The following is an 8,486-nucleotide window of genomic DNA, read 5'->3' on the forward strand; positions in this document are numbered from 1 at the left end:
GGGCCAGGATCTGAGCATGTCACTGAGGCCAGAAAGAGAGTCCACGGCATAAGGACACTCACCCTGGGTCACCTCTGGGGCCCATAATCAGCCAGGTGAGCCCAGGACTCCAGTGAGCTCTGAGACCCAGGCCCTGTGAACACAGAGGCTGGCCTGGCATGGGAGGGGCACCAGGGCCAGCAGGACCAGAACCATTGCCTGCGTCCATCGGCCTCACTGTGATCTCTGCCAGACCTGAGCCGAAGAACAGGGCAGCGGAAGGTGCTCCTCCAGGGCCCAGAGATCTTGCTGCCACCTCCCCCTCCGCTCTCCCAATTCCCCACCCAGCGAGCGTCAGGGCCTTACAGGCACTGCTCCCTCCCCGCCCCTACCGCCCTGTCCCTGTCCCTCTCCCAAGCCTCTCCCTCTCAGGGCTGCCCACCCCAAGTCCACCCCACCCTGTGCACTGTGCTCTGTGACTGTGACCAGCTCAGGCTGGCCAGGCCCCTCTGACCTCGCTCTGGCTCAGCCAGTCACACTTGTGTCAGAAGCCTTCTCTGCCCAGTCTGGAGTGAGGATTTGGACAGACACCTTTCAGAAATGGGGGTGAAGTATGTGTTCCGTTAGGTACCCAGAGCCTGGAGACAGGAAGGTCTTCGGGGTTCATGGGCCTGGCGACATTGTGCACTGAGAAGGCCCAAAACTGGCTGTTACTCCAGATGCTCAGACCAGGGCCCAGGTCGCACAGCAGCTGTGCCGGGTGTCAACCCACCCTGGCATCTTGACCCCAGCTCCACAGGGTCCTGAGCTTGTGCTCTGTCCCGTAGCCTGTGTCCATGACAGCACCCCGCTCTCCTGTCTGCGCAGTTCCTCCTACGTGAGACAGGAGCAGGTCTGTGGTTGAGTTGCCAACGTGATAAGAGAAAAGTGCCTGCCCTTCAGGCAGTGACTGCACTGGTGACGGCAGGGCCGGCTTCTGCCCAGGGCCGATGCCCATGTACCTGGCAGCCCATGCCAAGCCAGCTCCATCCGGAGATCAAAGCCAGTGAGCTAGACAGGCCCCTTTGAAGCTGCCCAGTGCTTGGGCCGAGCAGGTCAGGCAGCCCGGTGTGCCTCTCCAGAGGCAGGCAGAGCTTGGTACGTGGGCTCAATGGCCAACCCGGGAGGACACGCATGGCGGGCGAGTGTGTACCTGCCCTGCCGTCGTCCATTCTCCTCCCCAGCTGGCTCTCTCCCTTTCCTCCAGAAGTGAATGTCCCTGACCAGCAGCTCTTCACGGACTGCATGCAGCAGGGACCACATGACCCAGGCTGGCCAGGCGGGGTCCAGGGGACACTGAGAAGTGCACTGGAAACAGAGTGACTCTGTGTCTGAGCCCCTGTGGCCATCTGGTCTCCCCGAGAGATGCCCTTAGACTCAAGCTACCCAAAGAAAGCCTAGCAGAGAGGCAGACAGAGTTCTGATGACACTGTCTAACCTCCTGGATCCAGCTATACCTGAAGCTGCTCAAATATCCCAATTCTAGAAACCCATCAGTTGCCCCATTTTCATTTGTAAGGAAGGTGCCTGCCATTTGCACCGCTCTCCAGAGCTGCATATGGAGCTGGGCCGGTCGCTCCTCCCTGCTGCGGGGAGGGGGGCAGGGGAAGGAGCCATATCTCCTGGTGACTCAGCTCCCTTTGCCAGGGGCTGGCGTGCCCCAACCCAGCCACATCTACCTGAGAAGTCAGGGCACAGAGACCCCAAGGCAGAGGCCCCTCCCAGAAGCCACGGAGCTTCCAGCCCAACCTGGCCCTGCAGCCTCGAGGCCAAGCACATGGAGTCAGGGTTGGAAATTCAGGACCTGCAGAAGCCTCAGCGTGTCTTGGGTATTTCAGGCCTGGGAGCACAGAGGCCCAAGGGTGCTGGCCAGCCCCTCCCTGTCACCCTGCTCACTCTCAGGTGAGCACACTGGTTGGGGTTGCAGCCTCATCTCTCCAGCCTAATACAACTTACCCATGCACCCCAACCACCAGCGCCATCAGACCACGTAAACTTGGTACTGGGAGCCTGAGCTCCAGGGACAGTGTGACTTCTGGAGGGCCTGGCACACCTCAGGGTAAGCTCCTAGGTCCACGCGCCCAGGCAGCCCAGCACCCCAGTTACAGAACAGATGCCTACTGTGTGCCAGGCACCGCAGTCCATGCCCTGCAGGCCCAGAAGCTCCCAGTGCCCTGAAGGTGGTCAGATGACAGGTGAGAAGGACAGTGGCACTCCACCAGCCTCCTCCAGGACATCACTGGGTCACAGAACCCCAGGGCCCTGTGCAGCCTGTGGGTGGGGGGCTGTAGGCTGAGGGTCACGTCTGAGGCCCTAGGAGGCCGGATGGCAGCCCGGGGAGGAGACAGAGAGATGAGCAGGCTGGGGCACTGTCCTCTCCCAGCCAGACCAGCCCACACTGCTCCTAGGGAAGTGGACACAGCTACTTTTGCTCTCTGACAGTGCAGCAGGGCCAGCCGCTGTGGCTTATCTGACACAGACACCTTTGTGCCCCTGGCCTGGGCCCTGGGGTCTGTCACCCCAGTGACACAGGCCTCCCCGGCATCTCCAGGACAGGGCTGGCCTGCACACCTGGGTAGGGCCCTGAGAGGCTTAACACACCCACACAGGCCTCCCTTCTTCAGGGACATTTCCTGCGGTTACTGGGGCCCCAACACCCCCCAGGTTTGAAGGTGCTCACTGAGCCCCCTAGATCCCTAGAGTGGGGGCCTATTACCCCCCATGTCATGGCACCTGGCCACCGTGTGTCCACCCCACCACAAACCCATGCTTTCTGCTGACACCTACAGAACTCTCCTCCCGTTCTGAGGCCTGACCAACAAGCCTCCCCAAGTCTCATTCAGGATGGGTGCTGGCATTTCTCTCCACTGAGTCTCACCAAGTAGAACTGAATGGGGGTGGGGGGTACCTGCCTCTCAGACGTGGCCATGGCCGCAGCATTCTGTTGGTCTCAGTTCAGCCTCCAGCAGGTGAGAAGCACTGTGACCTGTGACTGACAATGCCCCACAATCAGCAGGGGCTCATCCCCCAACCCAGACAAAGTCTCCAGCTGCATGTGTCCACCAGAGCCTCTCTGTCTGCAGACTGCGCTCCACAGTCCCTGTGTGAGCAGAAGTCGGTCCCTTCAGTGGAGTCACATCTCCCTGTTTCTCCTTTAGGGGCCCTGTTTTTATTTTTCGGGGCAGAGGCTGTGTGAGGAAGGCGGAGGTGACTTCCCTGTGTCTCCCCGCTGGCTGGCACCCTTGCCCTGACCAAGATGTCTCCTCCGAAGGAGTTGCCTCTGCACCCTGGCCACACAAATCAACCCCCCAGTGCGATTTCTTGGCGTGCAAAGGCCCTGAAGCCCGTGCACGTGCTCTGCGGTGAGAATCAAAGACCAGGAGCCTGGCTCCGTGGGCTGCAATGTCCGGCTTCCGCCTGCCCACCGGGTGCAGCCATCCTTGCCCACTCCCCACAGTCCACCACTGCCCAGACCAGATGACTGCCTGGAATCCTCACATTTTCACAATTTCCCCCCATTTTTGTCTTTCTCAGTCTCTGCCTGATGTAAGTGACTCCAGAGATGGTTCACGGATATCACACATCTTAATTCCCTCCGTACTTCACCTCTGGGTCCCCTTCTCTTTTGCAGAAATCTACCTCTCTGTTTCTTATTTTGTGCTTCAATTTGTTTATATTTTTGGTCTCATGTAAGAGGATATTGAAGCTCGTGTGCCTGAAGTATTTCACAGGGTGAAGAGCCATTCCTATAAAATGAGAGGATTTTCATTGAGATATCAGTGAATCCCTTTGGAGGAATCTGACACCACGAGTCTTGGAATTCCTGGCAGGGTATATTTCTCTACTTATTTTCTTTCACCTCTTTCTAATTCTCTCAGCAGCATTTTCTAGTTTTTACCACAGAGGTTTTAATGTCCCTGGATAAATTTATTCCTAAGCTTTCCATATTTTGGATACTCCTGCAACAAGCTCGACATTTATTTTCTCCAAATATCTGTTGCTAGTATACAGACATACGAAGATTATGTAGGCCCTGTATCCCGCTAAATAAGTGCAATTATTCTACCTAGAGTGGTATTTTACTGCTGATCCTTAGGGCTCCCCGTGATGCTGTAGAGAAAGGACAACTTTGCCCCTCTCTCCTTGTATTTATGATTCTCTGGGCCTGGCTGCTCTTCGGCCCGGCCAGGACACAGCAAGAGTTTCATGACAGGGACTTTCACACCTGTGCACCTTTTCAGTCTGAGGACATTTCCTCCCTTCTTCATTAGGGAGTTTTCTTTCTTTTTGTCATCATAAATGGGTGATGAGTGTCATCAAATGCTTTTTCTGCATTTATTCAGGTGAACATATATTTTCCTTTCTTGTATTACTTGCTGAATTGACTAATTGGCTTTAAATACTAAACTAACCTGGCATTCCTGGGGCAAACCTCATCAGGTCCATATATATATATATATATTCCTCAATTATTTAAAAAAATTTTGGGGGGTTGTTTTTTTGGGGGGGGCTTGAGGCAGGGTCTTGCTCTGTAGTCCCTAACTCATGATGATTTTCCTGCCTCAGCCTCCCAAGTGCTGGGATTATAGACGTACGCCACCACATCTCTCTTTTTAATTAAAAAGACACTTACATCTGTGTTCATAGAGGATATGGATTTGTAGGGTCTTTGTTGGGTTTGGTATTAGGATCATCCCATAGAACAAGTTGAAATGTTTTCCCCTCCTCCTCTATTTCCATCATGTTTTAGAACTGCTGCTGTTTCCTTATCACCTCTCTTCTCCAGGGACAAACGTTTCATGTCAGGTATTTTATCATCCACAGGACACTGTTCTGACTCCAGATTCCAGTCCTTCTCTGGAGAGCACTGGTTTTTGTTCTGATAAGCAACTGATTTCCCAGACAATCTTCCTGGAGTCGAGCAGGCTTCACCGAAACTCTTCAGGATGAGTCTCTTCAGAGTTTTCCTTTGTTATGAGGAAAGCCCAGGTCCCAGGGTCACCTCCATTTCCCCTGAGGCTGCAGGCTCGGCCCCTGCCCACTGTGGCAGTTCCCTTCTATGGCCTGCTCAGAGTTCATCTTCACTGTCTTGAGGGAAACAAGCCCAGGACAAGCCGTATCATGATGGCCAGAGGCATGACATTTTCTCTAGTGTGTCAAGAGCAGCTGGGCTGCAGCAGGTGGGCCACCAGCTGGTCCTGAGGCTCTGGTCCCCTGCCACTTCCCAAGTGCTGACCTCTTGGGTGCTCTGCATGGCTTCCTCCAACCTTCCCTGGCCCTGCACACAACCCTGACACAACTCCTGCCTTACAGCTCTCAGCAGCACCATGAGAAACAAGGCCAGCCTGCGAGTTAGATTCCAAGCGCCAGGTCACAGTGCTGGCCAGTGGCCTGGAAGCTGGGAGGAGCTGGAGTTGCAGGAAGGAGTCAGCCCTGTGGAGGAGTGAACATCACCATCACCCCATCTTGGCCACAGAGATCCCTGAGCAGGGCTGTCCTTGTTTCCCAGGGCACTGCTAGACCCGGCCAGGCAGAGAACCCTGTGAAGGGTCACAGTCCAAGGAGAGGAAGGCCGGAGAGGCACTGGACACTGACTGGGACCTAGCACCAGGGAGGCAGGGCTCAGTGGCCCAGAGAAGTACTCACAGGCTGCAGATTAAGAAGCAGCCCTAAGGTAGGGGCTGGGCATTTAGCTCAGTGGAACCACACCTGCCTCCTAAGCACAACCTGAGTTCATTCCCCGGTACCAAAAAAAAAAAAAAAAAAAAAAAAAAAAAAAAAAAAAAAAAAAAAAAAGAGAGAGAGAGAAGAAGCAGCAGCCATAAGGCTCCCAGGTGGGGAGGACCTCACTGGTGGAACTCCAGGGGACTATGGAGGGCAGGCGCATCCCAGGCATCCTGAGGGAGATGGGCAGAGTACCCCCTGTGCACTAGGGGAGCCCAGGACCCACCGCTCAAAGCATCGGATGGGAACTGAGGTACAAGTGAGAGCAACGCACAAGGAGAGACAGGTGTCGGCAGCTACTGCCCCATGCGTGCACACAGTGAACAGATGAGGTGCAAACGACAAGTCCTCACTGCACCAAATATTTTCATAAAATAAGACTCAAGAAGCTGTGTTGTTCAAAGCAAACGTGAGGTTTGAAAGAAAGGGAAGGAAAAATCGAGCATGCTAAAGCCCTGATTCTGTCTTGAGGAGAAAAATGGTTATGGGTGTGTTATCAATGCCAGCAGGGAAACAGAGCATAAGCATGTTGGTTAAAATCTGAAGATGGCCACAAGTGGAACGCGTTTCACCTTCCTATCACACGAAAGAGCAGGCAGGAAAAGCCTGAGCAATGTAACAGAATGGCGACAGTCAGCGTGGACGTGTTAAACAACGGGAGGCAAATGATTTAAAAATACAAAATAAAACCGTATTACAGAGACACTGAACTATCAAGGGCACTGGAAGTTATAGCCCAGCCTCGCAAAGTCAGATGCAAGGTCAAGGTCAAGGTCAAAGCTGAGGCCAATGCCTGGGCTACACAGGCTCAGGAACAGGAGCTAGGAGCAGGAGAAGCTCTGCCGGCAGAGGGGCTGCCAGGGCGACGGTGGGAAGAAAGGCAGTGCACAGGGAGGGTGTGGAGGACAGCGACAGAGGGTTTTCTCTGATCAAAAATATAATGCAAGCCAGGCTTGGTGACACATACCTATAATCTCAGCCACTAGAAGGCTGAGGTAGGAGGATCACAAGTCCAAGGCCAGCCTGGGTGACTTAACAGACACTCAAAAAAAAAAATAATAATAATAAGCGCACCTGCAAGGTACTAGGTGAGGTAGGGTCGGTCACAGATCGGGGTAGCCTTGAGTCTCGCACACAGCGTCCCTTCCGGTCAGATGAGGAACTGCAGTTTTAGGAGCCAGGGGTTAGCCCAGCCACCGTACTGGGCACACGCACTGCACGGCGCTGAGACCCCCTAGACTGGCAGGCTCCGGGCGAGGCAGGGTAGAGGCCATCCTGTCACCGAGCTGCGTGGCCTGCAGGTGGCCTGCAGACACACTTCCCTGCACATCAGGCCGATGCCCCGCACCTGTCTGCGGTTGACAGCTAGGTGCGCCCTGGAACATCTTCAGAGTTGCAATTCTTTTTAGCGCTATACGGTCCAGGTTTTCTGGGTGCAGTCAGTCCAAGTGGGAGCTCTCAAAAACCTTTCTCTCTGAACAAAGGAGAAATAAAAAATTATAACAAAACCGATAAAGTCATGGCGCCTCTATCAAAGGCTAAGAGATCAGGAGGAAATCCTTACCTTCACTTCAGTCACCACAACAGGAAAGGAAACTCACCAGCTTTCCCGTGATAAATAATGGGACAGGAGAAGAGAGAGCAGACAGCAGTGAAACAAACTGGAGCAAGATGAGTGGGATTAAACTTACAAACTCGAGTGCAGGTGCCTTAGAAACAAATGGAATAAGAAGTTTTAAAAACATAGTATAAGTAATGCTGTAGCATCCCCAGTAAAATAACAGACAGGAACAAAATAACAGTAAATACACTGTTAGGAGCAGTTACTCTTTCATCCACAGCTGCAGAGGCCATTTTTGTAAATTACACCACAACGTTTGGTAGTTTTTTAAAAGAAATTTCACCCTACTCCATAAACTAGTTTCCGAAGAAAATATAAATCACCAGAGATAACTCTCAAATTCATAAAGACCCATAACCTTTAAAACCTGGTTATTTTTTAACAAGACTTCCTATCAAGTCACAAACGAGGCCGTGATTTCGAATCCTGTTCGGCTGTGACGCTAAGCAGGCGACTTTAAAAACAAAGCTGTAGACGAATTCCTGCAAAGGAAACATAAAAGTCCTAAATCCGAACTCAGCACCCATAAAGGCTACAAATACTATGTCTCAATAATAATAATCAGGCCCTCGGACGCAGGGACAGCAGTCCCTGGGAATGTGGCTGTGTCCACAGCTAGGCGGGTGTTCCCTGCCCCTCCCCCACCTCCGACTTCCTGGCCCCAGTAAGCAGCGCCTGCTGAGGCTTCCAGGGAAATCTTTTATTTTCTTGACAAGAAGAAACAATACACTTTTTGCCCTTCATTCTTCTTCTGCTTCTCACTTCCTGGAAGTCAGAGATGATGCTGGAAGTACAGCAGCCTCCAGGCACCATGAGGCCCTGTGCCACCATGCAGTGTTGGGGAGCAAGAAGATAGCAGAAATCAGGCTCTCGAGGACATTCTGGAGCCAGAAGGAAGCGCCTCTTGCTCCATGGCCTTTTCCCTGTTTGTATCTTCACATTTAGCAAATGCTACAGTAGTAGCTGTAGTATGTGTTCTGTGAGTGCTGAATTAACATGCTCCTGTGTAAGCTTCTTGGTTCCTGACTGCTCCAAGTCAGACCCACCCTTGCTGGCCTTTGTTTAGGTCAGTGAGGTTACATGTTGAGTATTTGTTGTTGCCCATCCCCCCAGGGCCCCTGCC

General features: G+C 53.1%; 1 long non-coding RNA gene across 2 annotated transcripts in view; it reads right to left on the reverse strand.

Moving 5' to 3' along the window:
- Nucleotides 1–2,810: 2,810 nt before the first annotated feature.
- The window catches only part of LOC104875599, a 14,127-nt gene continuing 8,451 nt past the window's right edge, over nt 2,811–8,486 (reverse strand). For both annotated transcript variants that reach the window (XR_002026009.1, XR_004517560.1), the window contains exons 3-6: nt 7,307–7,451; nt 7,091–7,216; nt 6,817–6,904; nt 2,811–3,010 (exon numbers count right to left, since the gene is read on the reverse strand). This is a non-coding gene — a long non-coding RNA (uncharacterized LOC104875599). The remainder of the gene's footprint in view (nt 3,011–6,816; nt 6,905–7,090; nt 7,217–7,306; nt 7,452–8,486) is intronic.

Source organism: Fukomys damarensis, unplaced genomic scaffold, assembly GCF_012274545.1.
Source record: "Fukomys damarensis isolate Sample0158 unplaced genomic scaffold, DMR_v1.0_HiC HiC_scaffold_16, whole genome shotgun sequence".
In the NCBI taxonomy this organism is placed as follows: domain Eukaryota; kingdom Metazoa; phylum Chordata; class Mammalia; order Rodentia; family Bathyergidae; genus Fukomys; species Fukomys damarensis.